The sequence below is a fragment of the Trachemys scripta genome, chromosome 14 (genome assembly GCF_013100865.1).
Source record: "Trachemys scripta elegans isolate TJP31775 chromosome 14, CAS_Tse_1.0, whole genome shotgun sequence".
In the NCBI taxonomy this organism is placed as follows: Eukaryota; Metazoa; Chordata; order Testudines; family Emydidae; genus Trachemys; species Trachemys scripta.
The window spans coordinates 5,985,455-5,998,934 of NC_048311.1; the positions used below are offsets into that span (position 1 = coordinate 5,985,455).

At 53.8% G+C, this 13,480-nt stretch overlaps 2 protein-coding genes across 2 annotated transcripts in view; both read right to left on the bottom strand.

Moving 5' to 3' along the window:
- LOC117887172 (zinc finger protein 501-like) overlaps positions 1-13,480 on the bottom strand; it is a 1,015,593-nt gene that overhangs the window by 407,154 nt on the left and 594,959 nt on the right. The window lies entirely within an intron of this gene.
- LOC117887189 (zinc finger protein 239-like) overlaps positions 1-13,480 on the bottom strand; it is a 68,592-nt gene that overhangs the window by 38,984 nt on the left and 16,128 nt on the right. The gene's annotated exons all lie outside the window — the stretch shown is intronic.

The following is a 13,480-nucleotide window of genomic DNA, read 5'->3' on the forward strand; positions in this document are numbered from 1 at the left end:
AAATGTAACCCATTCCTCTCTCATCACTGTGCTGATGCAGGAATATTTCATCCTGAAACATGGACAAATGTTTACCAAGACCATAGCAAGAGTCACACCTGGGGTGTTTGTGCTATCAGACACAATTCCAGTAGGGAACAAAAGTGCAAAGACAAAGAAGAAATAGCAACCTAATAAGTTAGCATCATAACCTGAGTCACGCTCTGGACAAAGCTATCCAGCTTGGTGCTGATGTGGTCCCATCACTGTAGCATCTGAGTGCCTCATACTCTGGCTAGGTCTTCTGGCCAGGTCTTCTGGCCCTGCAGTTTGGACTATGGGGCTGTGAACTGGAGAGGAGCAGTTTTAATAAACTGGTCACTTCATATATGTGACTAAATGGGAACTGAAAATACTGCAGCTTGCCCATGGACATGCTTGGCCAGGAGAGAATCCAGATCTCCTGAGACCCACTCCACAGGCTATTTTTGTCTCCTCTCATGTGCTCAGATCTGGATGATGAGCCAGTATGTCTTTGAAATAATTAGCCATGCCCCAAAGAGCACTGAGCATCAGTGATTTAGGCCCAGCACTAAGTGCTAAGAGTGACTTGAAGTATTCATCAACTTCATAATGAACTCTCTGACAACTAAAGTTTTGTTGAAAATAATCACCCTTGGAAACCTGGCCACCTTGATTACATTAGCCTCATTAGCACTACAAAAGTGATTTTTCCTCCCTTGGTATTCACCCCTTCTTGTCAACTGTTGAGACTAGCCCACTTCCACCTTAATTGAATTGGCTCGTTAGCACTGATCCCCCACTTGGTAAGGCAACTCCCATCTTTTCATGTGCTGTGTATTTATACCTGCCTCTGTATTTTCCACTCCATGCATCTGATGAAGTGGGTTTTAGCCCATGAAAGCTTATGCCCAAATAAATTTATTAGTCTCTAAGATGCCACAAGGCATAAGTACCTGCTAAATACACTGTAAAAAGATCTAACTGGAAAGATGTCACCTGCACAGAAATGCATTTGAATCATCAAATTAGATTAATAAATTCATAGATTTTAAGGCCAGAAGGAAACATTATAGCCATCTGGTGTGCCCTGCGCAACGAGAATACTATCCACTGATTCCTGCATCAGGCTGGTATCTTCTGGCTGTGCTCTAGTTTTTTGATAGACCCCCAGTCCTGATGGAAAGACACCATGTGATGGAGAAGCCACCACATCCCTAGTTTCAAGGGTTAATTTCCCTCAGTATTAAATATCTGCACCTCATTTCAGGTTCAAATTCCAGGCACTGGCTCTTGTTATACCCGTATCAGTTAAATCAAAAAGCCCACAAAGTACTGTACCTGCATGGAATGAAGGGGTCTGAATGTAGCTGGGACAGGGTCTGTCATTTACTGCAAGTTTGCTCAAAACAGTTGGTCCCTGGCCTAGGTGCTACCCCAATACAAAATAAATGATGTGTGTTCTCCCTGGCAGGGCTTTGGAGCGGAGCCCGGAGCTGGAGCGCAGAACAGCAGGTTTTTGCCTGGAGCTGGAGCGGAGCCGGAGCACAGCTCCAAAGCCCTGTTCCCTGGGATTGCTTTTATACACTGACATAGGTAACTGGGGACAGGACTATAAAGAGATTTTCTATAATACCTGAAAACTGGAAAACAAAATAGTGCCAATCTAAGGTCAAAGAAGCCAACAACTTAGGGGTGATCGGTCATGGCCTAGCGGATCTCCCCTCTTTGAAGTTACAGCTGATTACGAAGTTACAACTTTCTTCTCCAGTCCACCCCCGTTACACCGGGGTTAACTAATGGTCAGAGTTTCTGGAGCTTTGTCTATGTAAACAGCTTCCAGAAAAAAACAGTGTGAGAGTGAGAAAGAAACTGTCTATATCATTCCCTAAAGTGGGATTTGGCACTTGTGCTCCCAAGTTGTCTGGACATTTGGCAAACCCGACTCCTATCCCCAGCTTTAGTTTCTGACTCCCCAACCCCTCCGGCAGGGAGACAGGGGGCATATTTCCAAGAGCTGAGCACCCAGAATTGGAGCCGGATTCGCCAAACCGCTCAGCTCCCACCGTGAACCCGACGCGCCGAGTTCTGAAAACTCTACCCGGGAGAGGTCCCTGGCTTGGCCCGGGGCGTTCGCTCTCCCGGAGCTGGCTCGGCTCTTGCAGGAGCTCAGGAGGGCAGAGCCGGGGGTGGTCAGGGAGGGCAGCAGCTCTGGGACTCGCAGACCCCGCCCGGGAGCGGAGCTCGGACGAGGAGGGGCCGTTGTTGCAGAGTCACTTTTCTGCCCGGCCCCAGCCTTTTCCCCGGGTCTCTCCCCTCACCTGCAGGCTCCGGCTCAGGGACTGGTGTCGGCAGAGCCCGGGGCTGTCCCAGGGGCTGGTTCCAGCCCCCGGAGAAAGTCCCCCCAGCTGGACACAGAGGGGCGCTAAGGAAGGACTCTCCCCGCTGGGGAGCAGCAGCTGTTTGTTACAGATCCGGCAGCGTCTCTGACCCAGGAAGCTCAGCCCCCAATATCCGGAGAAAAAGAGGCAAATTATCTGGTCATGGAGAGAGTGGCCGCCCTCCCGTGGCTGTGGCCATGGCCCTCTGGTGGCCACAGCTGATGGACTCCCATCCCCAACCCCCGGCCTGTGCTCCCCCTGGGACAGAAAGGGGGCTGGGGTATCGGCCAGGATCCTTCCCTCCTTTCTGAGCAGAGAGAAACCTCCAGAGAAACCTGTCCCTGCTGCCAGCCAGGGCTCTGGGCAGCCACTTGGCCAGGTGCCCTGTGCCCATCAGTCCTGGAGCTATTCACCGTATTGCCAGCTGCAGATGTTCAAAAATCATGAATTGGGCTCACCAAAAACCATGAGATTCGGTAACAATAACAGCTTTGGGGTTCTTTTTATTTGCCTTCTGCTTTCTGAGCCTTTAGGGCAGGAGTGGGCAAGCTTTTTGGGCCAAGGGCCATATCTGGGTGGAGAAATTGTATGCAGGGCCAGGGCAGGGGATTGGGGTGTGGGAGGGAGTGAGGGGTGTGGGAGGAGGATGCGGTGTGCAGGAAGGGGCTCAGGGCAAGGGATTAGGGCAGAGGAGGGGTGCAGAGTGTATGAAGGGGCTCAGGGCAGGGGTGCAGACTGCAGGAGGAGGCACGGGGCAGGAGTGGGGGTGCAGGGTGTAGCGGGGGCTCAGGGAAGGGGGTTGGGGTGCACAGGGGTGCAGGGTGCAGCAGGAAGCTCAGTGCAGGGGGTTGGGGTTCAGGGTGTATGAGGGGACTCAGGGCAGGGGGTTGGGGTGCAGGAGAGGTGCGAGGTGCAGGAAGGGGGCTTAGGGCAGGGTGCAGGAGGGGTTCGAGCTCCAGCCCGGCACTGCTTACCTAAAGCGGCTCCGGGGTGGCAGCGGCGCGCACTGGGGCCAGGGCAGGCTCCCTGCCTGCCCTGTTCCCGGCCCCGCGCCACTCCAGAAACGCTGCAGCCCTGGGGGGGTGGGGTGGAGGGCTCTGCATGCGCTGCCCTTGCCACACCTCCAGGTACCTCCCCCGAAGCTCCCATTGGCCGCGGTTCCCCATTCCCGGCCCATGGGAGCTGCGGGGGGTGGTGCCTGGAGGCAAGGGCAATGCATAGAGCCCTCTGCCCCCCCACCTGGGGGGGCCGCTTCTGAGAGGGGGGCAGTCCGCGGGTCGTAGTTTGCCCACCCCTGCTTTAGGAGTGCTGGGATGACATTTTGAAGCTTCCTCCACAGCCAGGAGGGCTAGAAACTTATTTTTTCTTTAAGAATGAAGGCTGAAATAATCATCACCTGACTCCAGGAGCTGGGGCTTTAAGGAAAACAATTATCACGAAACTCATGACAAAACCATGAGAGTTGGCAATGCTGCATTTATTTGGGGGACCCTCTGAGACAATCCCAAGTCCCCCAGAATCTCAGTCCCACCGCAGTCTCTGGAAGTCTCATTATTTTTATTGTTATTATTGGTGTTGGAGCACCTGGAGGCCCCACTCAGGGCCCAGTGTGCTCAGAGCCACACACACAAAGAGATGGTGTCTGCCCCAAAGAACTTACCCAATCTAACTACAAGACTAGACACAACAGGATAATACAGACAAATGATGGAGGAGCACATGGGAACAATGAGCCCATTCTGATCAGTGTGATAAGCAGCAGCTCCTAGCCATTGTCAGCACCAGCAGTAATGAGGTAACTTTTAGCAGGTGTTAGGGGAGCTGCTCCCCCTTCCCCATACTGGGGCAAAATGGCAGGAAGCAGGGAGGTGCCAGTTGTGGGGGACAATGGAATACATGGGTGAGGAAGGCTGGTGTTACTGGCAGAGCAGATGCTGGGCTTGACCTCTCAATAGCATAGGAGGGTGATACATCAGCCAGGGAAGGGCCTTGCAATGAGTGATTTGTGTGTGATGCGGTGGAGAAGGGGAGTCAGCCAGGAGCTTGCAGAGAGGGGTGATGGGGTCACAGGAAAATGATCTTTGCAGCAGCAGGGTTCTGGACAGATGTAGGTGGGGTAAGAAGATGGGATCGGTCCTAGCCAGGGAGGAGGATGCTCAGTGATCAAGACGCAAGATGAAGGCCTGGATGAGAGGTTTAGCTGTGATGGAGGAGAGCTGGGTCTACCATAGAAAGGTGATGCAGGAAGCAGATTGAGACACAGTCAGGATGGGGCCACCAGCCATGTCAAAACAACACACACTTTGCTGGCCTACGTGACAGGGATGGTGGTTCACCCCAGTGACAGTGTATAGCAGACTGACTTGCCCCTTTATGGGTTTGCCTGGGCCCAGTCGACCCTGGTTACTAAGGAGGCACAGCTGAGCAGGAATCAACTTATTACTCCATTAAGAGCAGCAGGAAGCTGCAGGGAGAGTGTGTCTCAGGGAGAACAGAGCAGAGCGAAGAGGCAGTTGGGGGTGAATCTGCTCCAGCAGGGAAAGCTGGGACTTCAGGCAGGAAAGGCCTGAGCATGAACTGATAGAAGGGTAAATGGAGGGGCTTGGGAGGGACTTGAAAACGTTATCTTGCCAGTTTGTTATTTTAATAAAACCAGAACTTGAAACAGGCTATGAATGGACAACAGTCTGTGTGAATCATTGAAGAAGCTTCTTGAAAGGGGAAACTGAGGCAAGGGGCTGCTTGCAGGGCTGCCCTAAGGCTATGAGAGGGTGTATGGCAGTCAGCCCCCACTGACACTGGGAAAAGGACTCCATTTGGGGGAGAGGGTTGGTGAACCCAGCCACAGCTATCCCCTGTTTGACAGAGCACCCTGCTGGAGGATGCAGTATGATGAGTGGAACTGGAGGACAGTCAGGTTTTGGGGGAATCTAATCTGGGATGACACCGAGGCTTGGCTTTGCCAATTGGTGGCCTGGCTACTGCTGGACAAAGCTTACCTAAGGTGCAGAAAAGTTCCCTCCATCCTGCATACAGCAGGGACAGACCCTGCCCCAGTGATGACAGTGGAGATAACTCTTCTGTCTGTAAAAAGAACAGGAGTACTTGTGGCACCTTAGAGACTAACAAATTTATTTCAGCATAAACTTTCGTGGGCTACAGCTCACTTCTTCAGATGCATAGAGTGAAACACACAGACAGAAGATATTTATACATACAGAGAACATGAAAAGGTGGAAGTACGCATACCAATTGTAAGAGGCCAATCAATTGAGATGAGCTATCAGTAGCAGCAGAAGAAAAAACTTTGAAGTGATAATCAAGATGACCCATAGAAGGTGTGAGGAGAACTTAACATGGGGGAAAAAAAATTAAATTAGTGTAATGACCCAACCATTCCCAGTCTCTGTTTAGACCTAAGTTAATTGTGTCTAATTTGCATATTAATTCGAGTTCAGCAGTCTCTCTTTGGAGTCTGTTTTTGAAGTTTTTTTGTTGCAAAACTGACACCTTCAAGTCTGTCACTGAGTGATTAGAGAGGTTGAAGTGTTCTCCCACTGGTTTTTGAATGCTATGATTCCTGATGTCAGATTTGCGTCCATTTATTTTTTTGCTTAGAGACTGTCCAGTTTGGCCAATGTACATGGCAGAGGGGCATTGCTGGCACATGATGGCATATATCACGTTGGTAGATGTGCAGGTGAACGAGCCCCTGGTGGTGTGGCTGATGTGGTTAGGTCCTATGATGGTGTCACTTGAATAGATATGTGGACAGAGCTGGCATCGGGCTTTGTTGCAAGGATAGGTTCCTGGGTTAGTGTTTTTGTTGTATGGTGTGCGGTTGCTGGTGAGTATTTGCTTAAGGTTGGGAGGCTGTCTGTAAGCGAGGACTGGTCTGTCTCCCAAGATCTGTGAGAGTGAGGGATCATCTTTCAGGATAGGTTGTAGATCTTTGATGATGCGCTGGAGAGGTTTGAGTTGGGGGCTGAAGGTGGCGGCTAGAGGCGTTCTGTTATTTTCTTTGTTAGGCCTGTCCTGTAGTAGGTGGCTTCTGGGTACTCTTCTGGCTCTGTCAATCTTTTTTTTCACTTCAGCAGGTGGGTATTGTAGCTTTAAGAATGCTTGATAGAGATCTTGTAGGTGTTTATCTCTATCTTAGAGCTTGGCTGTAGACAATGGATCCTGTGGTGTGTCCTGGATGGAAGCTGAAGGCATGTAGGTAAGTATAGTAAGTATAGCGATCAGTGGGTTTCCGGTATAGGGTGGTGTTTATGTGACCATCTTCTGTCTGTGTGAGACATATGCAGTGTAGTTGCCAGGAGACGTATGCAGTGTAGTTGTAGCCATGTGGGACCCAGGATATTAGAGGCAAAGAGGGTGAGGTAATATCTGTTATTGGCCCAACTTCTGTTGGTGCGAGAGACAAGCCTCCGGGCTGCACAGAGCTCTTCCTCAGGTCCTGATGAAAAGCTCTGTGTACGCTCGAAAGCTTCTCTCTCCCCAACAGAAGTTGGGCTAATAACAGATATTCTCACCCCCTCACCCCCCCCCCCCCCCCAGGTGTCTCTCTACAGCCAGGACAGACATTCTCTCGAATGGTGACAGCAGGAATATAACATGGCTGATGCTTGGAGCTGGTAGAATTTTTTAAAACAAAAACACTTAGTCCATCAAGGGCTTTTTAAAAATCCCCAGTTAGGTATTTCCAGCAGTTTTTAAAAGTTTTTCTATGGCAGTTTTCGATAGAGAAATTAGCCTTTTGGTTTTGAACAATGAATGAACTCTCCTGTTCCTGGCCGAGGGTTGCCGCCCCACTGCCAGCATGGCCTGGTGCCTTGGGCAACACACGTCGGCTCTCCGATTGGGCTCCCCTGCAAAGCCGGGTGTGTGTCAGGGATGCAGGGAGCCCCAGGAACCTGCCAGATCTCCGTGTAGTCAGGGCTGGCTTTAGGCCGATCCCGGCGATTCCCCTGAATCGGGCCCTGTGCCTAAGAGGGCCCCGCACCCTTGCCGCCGCCTGTACGCAGTACCAGGGCGGGCAGCCGTCCAGGCTTCCCCAGGGGGCAATTTAAAGGGCCTGGGGCTCCCAGCAGCAGCTGGAGCCCCAGGCCCTTTAAATTGCCACCAGAGTTGAGCCCCATTTCTGGAGCCCTGGGGTAGGGCTGAGGGGCTCTGGGGGCTATTTAAAAAGTCCGGGGCTCCCCTTGCTTCTACCACCCCAGCCCTTTAAATAGCCGCAGGAGCCCCGCCGCTTCCCCAGGGCTCCCTCGGCTATTTAAAGGGCTGGGGCAGTAGAAGCAGGGGAGCCCCAGGCCCTTTAAATAGCCCCCAGAGCCCTGGGGTAGCAGGGGGCTCTATTTAAAGGGCCAGGGCTCCACCTGCCTCTGACACCCCGGTCATTTAAATAACCGCGGGAGCCCTGCTGCTTCCCCAAGGCTCCGGCAGCTATTTAAAGGGCCGGGGCAGTAGAAGCAGGGGAGCCCCTGCCCTGCCCACAGGCAGCCCCTGCTGCACCACCTGCCTGCATCAGCTCCGCACCCCGCACCTCCTGCCCTGCCTGCAGCGGCAGCCAGCCCCTGCTGCACCCCCTGCCCGCAACAACCCCGCACCCCCTGCCCTGCCAGCAGCCAGCCCGTCTCCAGCCAGCCCCACACCCCCTGCACTGCCCACAGCCAGCCCGTCTCCAGCGCAGCTTCGGCTCCCCGGGGGCCGGGGCGGAGGGCCAGAGCCGAAGCTGAACCTCGGGGGCCGGGGGTCCGGAGCCGAAGCCGCGCCGCGGGGGCCGGAGCCAAAGCCACGCCGCGGGTTGGGCCGGAGCCGTGCCGCGGGCCGGCGCATTCAGCCGGAACCGGGGCCAGACTAGGCCGTGCCTCCCCGGAGCCCTTCTCGTGCCCCCCACCACCCCGGGTTATCTGGTGCTGTTTGCCCGCCTCTGCTTCTTTTCAGACTTCCCGCGAACCTCTGATTCGTGGGAAGCAGGGGAGGGGGAGGAGCAGGGGGCGGAGCATTCAGGGGAGGGGAAGAGGGGGAAGTGAGCTGGGGGCAGTGTGGAGAGCTGCGGCGCGGGGCCCTCTTAGCGCGGGGCCCAATTCAGCCAAATCAGCTGAATCGGCCTAAAGCCGGCCCTGCTCACATCCAGCGCCAGCAGCCTGGTTCACAGCAAGCTGAAGGGCTTGTTGCAGAGTCCTAGCGCAGCATCAGATTGCATGGCCCCCGGAAGGTAGTTGGTCTGGCCCCAGAGGATGGATGGCCACGATGGGGAGCTGGTCTGGGTCATGGAGATTCAGGCCACGCCCGGGAGGGTGCCATTTCAGGCATTGCTTCCCCAACTGTGAATCTGGGGGAGGGAGGGTTAGTTATTTGGCTTTTGAGTCTTTATGGGGAAGCCACATACCTCCAAGTATGTGTGAGCGTCTCAGTGTCAGAGTTCAACCTGCAATGCACATGCTGGCTGCTCTAGTGACCAGATGTCCCTATTTTATAGGGACAGTCCCGATATTTGGGGCTTTTTCTTGTATAGATGTCTATTACCCCCCACCCCCTGTCCCGATTTTTCACACTTGCTGTCTGGTCACCCTAGGCTGCTCAGAGGGGCTCTCTCCTAACCCCTGGGGTGGGGAATCTGCAATTTTACCCTTCTCCACCACCTTCATTGTCACTGCGCTGGCTCCCCCTGTACACACAACCCTGCACAGCACTGTGGGAACTCCAGGAGATTCCCCCTCCCACCAGGGCACTGCCCTAGGAGGCATTGGGCTAAATTTGGTTCCACATTCTGAGGCCTCATCTACATGACAAAGTTAAGTCACCATAAGTTGCACTGCATCGCCCCCCCACCCATGCCAAATGGCATCAACTCATAGTCGACCTGCTGAAGTTCGCACAGTGCATGTGTAGACATTGTGTTTGAGAGGCTTAAACCTCCTGAGACCCACCAGAGAGGTTAACCTCATGGCGAGGTTTGATGAGGTTAACAAACCAGGCAGACTCAGCTCCCTGACTCCGCTGACATTGCTGACTCAGGCAGGTGTGGTGTTCACGCCCCATTGAGGTGAATGGCTGCAGAGCTCACTGCCCACTGGGAACCCCAAAAAGCAGCTAGCTAGCCTGGGTGCCTGGGACCTGGACAGCCTGGGCTGGGGCAGAGAGAAGTCACCATGTGTGACCCAGGGACCCCTTGGTGACAACTGACAGAGAGCACTGGGGGTGCACAGGGATTACAGGGAGCCCTGGGTTGGATATACATATATGTAAGCAGAGTCAGGATGAGCTCTACCCTGACATCTGGTGGTGAATTATGGCGAATGTGGAAAAGAACTCCAGGGGCTGATCTTGTTTGCATAGGCACACCCACTCGCCTGGCATGAAACAACAGCAACTCAAAGTGGTTACTTTGGCTGGTGTGGGATCCCCAGTTTTCTCTGTTATTGGGGCAGGAAGAATAAAGTTTTGTTACCCTGATTCTGTGAATCAAGGCCAGTGGAACTGTTGTATGACAGAAGGACCGAGTGAGTCCTTCACCATTACCTAAGTAGCACTTGCTTGACAAGGGGCATGGGTTACAAAATCCAGTGAATTGAGAAAGGAGGGGGACAGGTATTTGTGTCTGATAGTAGTGGGCCCAAGCTGAGGGTTTGAAATACTAACCCTTCTCTCTCCACTGTGGAATGTCAGAGCTAACTTTGATTCTATTAGGAGTCTAGTTACAGATTGCTGAGCTGAATTCACTTTAGGCCAATGGTGCACTAGTACTGGGGCTCCCCTACTATGAGCTGAAATCACAAAAGAGCTAAAGTTATTAAGAGCTGGGATCACTGAGTGCTGTGTTAACTAGTGGGGGAGCCTGAAGCTATATTGCTAAGCAGCTGGTGGAGCAATTTGTGGGGATGACTGGAGGAGCGGTGTGGAGCCTTGCGGGGCCGGTTGGAGTGGCCCAAGGAACGGTGAGTGGAGCTGTTTGCGGGGACGGCTGGAGCGGCTCACAGCTTGTAGAGCGGAGCAGTTTGTGGGACGGCAGGAAGTGGACTGGCTCGTGGTGAAGGCTGTGGTGGAACCCCACGGAGAGATGGCCGCCGGCCTCGGATCACGTAAGATGCCCCTTAACACCCTGCGTGCCCCCCCTTTTACTCTGGGGCTGCACTGACCAGGGACAGAGACTTTGGGGTCTGTGGGACTTTTGGGACTTTGGGTGGTTGCTGGACCCAAGAGACTTTGGGGTCTGTTGGACTTTTGGGACTTTGGGTGGTTTTTGGGTTGCTGGATTCAAGAAACAAAGGGAAAGGACACAGCCCAATTTGCTGGGGTGGGTTTTTTTTTGCTCATGGTTTGTGTTATGAATCCTGTTTGTGGTGTTTTTCCAATTTAATGCTGATGTCGTTTACCTCATGTTATTAAAAATTTTCTGTTACACGCAGACTCCGTGCTTGCGAGAGGGGAAGTATTGCCTCTTAGAGGCACCCAGGGGGTGGTATGTAATTGTCCCAGGTCACTGGGTGGGGGCTCAAGCTGGTTTTGCATTGCGTTATTGAAACGGAACCCCTAGATACAGAACCCGGCCCTTGTTGCTGCCAACTTAGATGGGCAGAAGGGTTACATATACATAGTTCACCGAAAGCCATACCCACTAGTCGACATAATCACTGTGAGCTGTATGTACAGCTCTAGACTGACAATTATACTTTTGAGGTCTTGGTGTTAAGACAGGTCACCAGGAGGTGACAGACCTCGGGCATGTTCCGAGGCAGGAGGTAACACACACCTGTCTCCCTGTCTGGCCATTGGGGGGTTGTGTGCTGTGTGCCTCACACTGTAGGCCTGTTTGCACACTGAACTGGGTGTGGAAAGACAGACTACGAAGGCTACAAGAGGGGAATCTACAAGCTGAGACAAACAGCAGGGGGTGCCCTGTTCATGACTAAAGCCAAATGATGGGACTGGGGGGCAAGAAACACCCTGAATCCTTCACCACATTTGTCATATGAACGGTAGCTCACAGCCAGCTTGGCTGTAAAATGACTGTGGGTGACCCATAGTCTATATGACAGGGGAGTTGTTTGTTAGCCAGTCTGGGCTCTAGAATCCCCTTGTGGTTCCATTTGATACAGAACCATTTGTTTCCAGTATTTCAACTTGCTACTCCTGGAATCTCTGTGTCTTGTTACCTACCCTTAGCTCTGTGAAGAGTGAAATCAAGTGTGAGTGCAGGGAGCTGTGTGGGCGGTGATCTGAGTTGGAACCGGTCAGCTGGGGTGCACTGCTCCTCTGGAAGCAGAGACGTTATGAGTATTGTGAGTGTGGCTGGGCCCTGCAGGGAGCAGCTCGTAGGGATGGAGGGTAGCGTGCTCCTATCTAGAGGCACTGACTTTTTAGTGTGCCAGGGGCTGCTCAACCCCTGCTCTGCCCCAGACCCCAACTCCACTCCATCCCTTCCCCCAAATCCCCACCCATCTCTTCCTGCCCACGCTTCACCCCCCCGCCTCTTCCCGCCCTGTTCCGCCCCCTCCCCCAAGCATGCCCTGCACTTGCTCCTCCCCCAGTGCCTCCTGCATGCTGCTAAACAACTGATCCATGGTGGGTGGAGGTGCTGGGAGGGAGGGGGAGGAGCTGATCAGTGGGATCACCGGTGGGCGGGAGGTGTTGATCAGGAGGGTTGCCCGTAGGTACTCAGCACCCACTATTTTCTTCCCAGGTGCTCCAGGGCTGAAGCACCTATGGAGTCAGCACCTATGCTCTTATCACTCACCCATAACCACAGATTGTGCTGTCCATGGACAGTGGGATCGGAGAGCTGATCCTGGCAGGCCCAGGCCAGGCTCCCTCATGCACAGGGTAGGAACTAGGGAGGTGCCTCCGAGCTTTGGGTATCTCCGTCACACCAGGCCAGGAGCCTGAGTGACATGGCAGGCAATCAACAGCATCCCAAGATGAGCCTGCACCTGGGTGGGACTTCCCAGTGCACTGAACCCAGGTGCAGGGAGGTGGCTGCTGCCGAGATCACCAGCCTCCACTGACAGGAGACAGCTGTAAGCTGTGCAGGGAGGGAAGGTGGAAAGGAGCAGAATGAACCTAGGGCCCTTTGGTCCCTCAGTGGGACACTGAGGAGGGAGAGGTAAGGGGGGCACCACTCGGGGGGCGGTGCTCCAGGAAGGGGCTACCTGGGGATTCCCCCCTTCTAGACCCTGTAGAGGGCCCTTCCCACTTGTGATTTCACGCTCTAGTTACAAAGTGCCGACCAGGGGCCACAATCAGCCCTGCAGTGAGGCAGCCACCTGGGGTCTCTGTGCAGTTGCACCAGACAGGGGCTGCAGGGATACCTGCTGAGGCTTTGGGGAGGGCCGCTGCACCATGGGCAATGGCTGTGGAGGGGGATAAAATGGAGACGCTCTAAGGGGGGAATGGGTGGAACCTGCCCCTCTCCTGCTAAGCTTGTTCCAGCCCAGACAGTGCCAGACCCTCCCCCGGCTGCCTGGCTGGGGGCAAGGGAGGGGCAGCACCCTTGTTCAGTGCTGCAACACATTAATGCCTCCCAGAGGAGAGTGGGGAGTGCCGGGGCAGAGTTCTCTCCCTGGCTGGTGCCTCAAATAAAGGGGAAGGGTGAGAAACATTCTCATATTTTGTGCGTCTGTTGTCTCTGTTCCTCTTTGCACAACAGTGATAGGAAGGAACTGGGGATCCTGCCCAGGTCTTGTAGGCTCCACAGGGATGGCCGAGGGACTGAGGTCAGTGTGTGTGTCACAGGGACAGGTCTGGCTGTGGAGCTAGGGAGGGAAGCGGGAATGAAAAACGGAGTGTGGCCTAGTGGCTAGAGCACTGGACTGCAACTCAGGAAACTTGGATTCTATTGCCATCTGGCCTGCTGGGTGACCTTGGGCAAGTCACATCTGCACTCCATGGCTCAGTTTCCCCATCTGTACAATTGGGATAATGATACCGCCCTCCTGTGTAAAGTGCTTTCAGCTCTGGGGGTTGAAAAGTGGCAAGAAAAGAGGGAACAGTATTTCCCTCTCAGTTACTGTTCTCCCCTAGACCCAGCCTCGCCTCCTCCACCCCACTCATTCAGCATTTAGCCAGCTCAATCCCTCCTAGCTCAGAAACCACTC